Source organism: Helianthus annuus, chromosome 11, assembly GCF_002127325.2.
Source record: "Helianthus annuus cultivar XRQ/B chromosome 11, HanXRQr2.0-SUNRISE, whole genome shotgun sequence".
NCBI lineage: Eukaryota > Viridiplantae > Streptophyta > Magnoliopsida > Asterales > Asteraceae > Helianthus > Helianthus annuus.
The window spans coordinates 63,917,675-63,921,819 of NC_035443.2; the positions used below are offsets into that span (position 1 = coordinate 63,917,675).

The window sequence follows — 4,145 nt, forward strand, 5'->3', positions numbered from 1 at the left end:
CTGTTATAATCTTTTTGTAACCTGACATATATTCATGTATAAGCTAGGGGTTTACAAAACATCATGATGTGTATATACTGATCTAACATGTGTTACAATTTGTCTATTCGGAACATGTAATTGCTTAACATGTGACAAGGGTGAAAACAGTCGACGGGGACGATGAGTTTAATGGTGAGCTTAGTTAATATCGTAATCTTGTTGTAACCCCACTTGTATACATATGATAACATGTAAGCATCCATTATAACCCGACTTGTATTCATGTATATGAAAGTGGTTTGCAAGTTAATATGTGTACAAGTTAATATGGAACATACAAGTTAATATTGTAACACCGTATATGGAACATACAAGTTAATATGGAACATACAAGTTAATATTGTATAACGTGTGTTAAGCCTCTATTATAACGTGTGTTAAGACTTCCAGAATGGATGCATAAACTCCGAGAGTAACTTAATAACATAGTATACCTGATATAACGTGTGTTAAGCCTCTTTTATAACGTGTGTTAAGACTTCCAGAATGTGTTAAGTCCATACCGTTTTAACATCATGTACTAGACAAAACAAAATAAGAGTCTCACATTACATATCACTAGTAAACGAAAATACATAGCACTATGAAAATGGTAGAGCTTCCTTTGAAAGTCTGCCTTAGCTTTTCAGCGGCTACCTTTGCTGCCTTAGCTTTTCAGCGACTACCCTTGCTTTATTGTTTGGGTCGGTCTTGAAACGGTTTGTAAACTTGTGGGTGTGCGTATGCCAGGGAAGTTATAAAAAAGTGTTTTCATGTCACACGTTACACGTGTTACGTTGTACATGAGTTTCATGTCACATGTAACACATGCATGCCCGAGAAGTTCAACCTATAACACGTGTTAGTTGTGTTGTGCTGTAACATAAACATAAACATAGTCATGATCCTTGAGCATATGATCCACGTTTGACGAAACCAACGGTGCTGAGAATTGGATCTTATTTCCCTTGAATCCATCACCGTCCTAATAACAAAAAGATAAGATAACCGTTAAGTCGTTAACCAGACATAAATATTAACACATTCATAGCCATAAATTTTTTTTCTCAGATAACATCACAAAAACAGTTACTATTCAAATCAAAAGCCACAAACAAAGCAACCAAACCAACAAAAAACAGTTACTATTCAGATCAAAAGCCCAAACAAGCAACCAAACCAAGCACAGCATTTTAACACAAAAATAAAAACCTGCAAATTAATCTTACACAACTGAAACAACAACTAACAAAGTACATAGAACTAAAAACCTGCAATTAATTCGTCATACCCTAATACATGTCTCTAATACATCGTCATACCCTAATACATGTCTCTATAACATGTTACTATGGTTTAGCTGTGAAACAGGAGTTCAGACTATAACACGTGTTACGTTGGTTGTGCTGTAAGACAAACTTGGCTTAGATGTGAAACAGGAGTTCAGACTATAACACGTGTTACGTTGGTTGTGCTGTAAGACAAACTTGGCTTTTCGTTTCTAAAAACAGATGTGCCGATTGTTAGATGTCTAAAATTCAGCAACTAACAAAGTACACATAACCAAAAACAACAAGATTACACGTTAAAATACGAAACATTAACGGTCTATAATTTGTAATCTATACGAACATTAACGGTTATTCGTGTTTCACAATAACGGTTGGAATTATACAAACTGTAACTTGTAATCTATAAGACACATTAACAGTCTAATTACGAACATTAACATCCACACAGTCCCCAAGCTCAAAATTTCAATCATCTAACAAATATTACCCTCGCACATAAAAAAACCCCAAAATTAATCCAAACAAATTTTAAATCAAAAAACAAACAATTAAACCTTTGTAGTTGATATGAGTTCAACATTCGGATGGAGATCATTCCCCCAAATATAATCTTTGGATGGAGAACATTCGGGTTCAGATTGATACGATCTAAAAAGCTCGTCGACATCAGTGACCTTTGAGCAGTAGTTGATGATGACAACATTCAGATCTGGTGCCGTTTTGAGTTAAATATATTCAGTTCCACAACTGAATATAGGAACTGAATATATGGGTTGGGGTTGGGGGATGGTGGTGGTGGAGGGGCAGTGGTGGCAGTGGTGGGGGTTGTGCAGCGGGGGTCGGCCGATGGTGGTAAAGGTACAACGGTGGTGGGGGTTGTGCAACAGGGTTGGAGGTGTTTACGATGGTGCCGGAGGTACAATACTGCGGTGGTGATGATGGTGGTGGTGATGGTGGTGTGGTGGAAGAGAGAGGTGTACGAGGAGAGAGAGATTTGATGAAGAGAGAGAGAGAGAGAGAGAGAGAGAGGTTTAGGAAGATAAATGAGAGAGAGGTTTAGGAAGATAAATGAGAAATAAATGTTGTCAAATCAAAGTACACAAAAGTCAAGATATCTTTTTGAATTGGGTAGTGTAAAAAGACAATCTTACCCTTCAAAGCTCTAAATTCATATGTTGATGTGGAGCAATCTAGGCCACATGTTGAGTTTACAAAGTTTTTTAAAAATAAAGGGTTTCTTGTAAAGCTTTATCCTATATATATATATATATATATATATATATATATATATATATATATATATATATATATATATATATATATATATATATATATATATACTAGTCACTTACCCGCGCGATGCGGCGGGAGTGGTATCACTTAGGTTGGTGAGTTTAGGGCTATCTACGGGGATGTAGTTTCCAATGTGGCTTGTGACGACGATGGTGGTAGTGTAGCAGAATGTGATGGTCGGTTGAGGCCTTCTTCAGCGACGAGAATCAGCGATTTGCGGCGATTGGTGGTTTCGTGATGGCGTTTGGTGGTTATTGTGCGACTCAGGAGAAAACAAAGAAAATTGTTTGATTCTAGTTATGTTACCTGAAATAGACGGACTACCTAGGCTTTTGTTGGTTCAAATTGTGATACAAATTCACAAATAACTAACATTAACTACTATATTGTAAGATGTACAAAACATAGTCAAAAATTTCCCAAACAGTCTTAGGTTTGTAAGAGTCCTTAATCTTGAATTCCTAAGGTTTGGAACTGAAATTTGTCACAAAATAAAGGATTTCCTTCAATTAGTTTCTTAAGTTCAACCAGCATCATACCTCGAGCAGATTTAGTATCTCCATATTTGGATAATTGTTCATTCTCCCTAAAGTAGTGATCTATAAAAGTCAGTCAGCAAAGGCGCGATAGATGATGCTTAATACAAAAATTAAAGTAAGATAAATAAGTTCGTTTACAGACAAATGGTTACAAACAAATCAATCGAGTCGTTAATCAAACGATTAAACGCATAAACAAAACAATAAATATGAATTTGTACATTCTGATACATATCTACTTAGAGGTGGCAGTTTTTTTATTTTTTTATTAACCATGCCGCTGCGCTCGTTGCGGCTGCCCTCACCGCGCCGCTGCGGCTGCACTTGTTGCGCTCGCATGCTCACTGCACCGATCAAATTTTAGTAAAGTACACGGATGGTAAGCCAGAGACAACTGAGGTGATGGCACCAAGCAAGAATGACACAGTGCTGAACACTGCTGTTCCCTATTACCCTGCATATACCAAACAAACTTGCGATTAGTTTATGCACAGCTATTCATAATCATTTTATCATGAAATAAGGATACCTGAACAAATGTCTCGCTCGACCAATAGTTTCCCTTGACGCATTATGCAAGGTTCGCTCGGTCCAACAACTCAAGCAAATGTTTTCTATGTTTTTTAGGGGGAAGATGGGTGCTTCTCTCCACAGGGCATACAAGACACAGGTTATTGGCGGCAGTCCGCCAAATTTAACATATAAAGTTTTTTTATATGTTAAATATGGCGAGCTGCCGCCAATAACCTATGTTTTGTATGCCCTGGGAGAGAAGCACACATGTTCCCCCTAAAATGCAAAGAAAACATTTGCTTGAGTTGTTGGACCGAGCGAACCTTGCACAGGCTCAGTTTTTGCATCACAGCCTCAAACACTTTCAGTTCAGATAGATTACACAGGCTCAGTTTTTGCATCACAGCCTCAAAACACTTTTACTTCAGACAGATTAAGAACACAAGCTCAGCTTATGCATCATAGACTCAACACTTTTAGTTCAGAC

General features: G+C 37.3%; 1 long non-coding RNA gene across 1 annotated transcript; it reads right to left on the minus strand.

Moving 5' to 3' along the window:
- Window positions 1–3,310: 3,310 nt before the first annotated feature.
- LOC118483947 lies at window positions 3,311–3,735 on the minus strand. The gene is made up of 2 exons (XR_004872511.1): window positions 3,675–3,735; window positions 3,311–3,599 (listed from the first exon to the last, which is right to left on the minus strand). It is a non-coding gene; the product is annotated as an uncharacterized LOC118483947 (long non-coding RNA).
- Window positions 3,736–4,145: the final 410 nt, after the last annotated feature.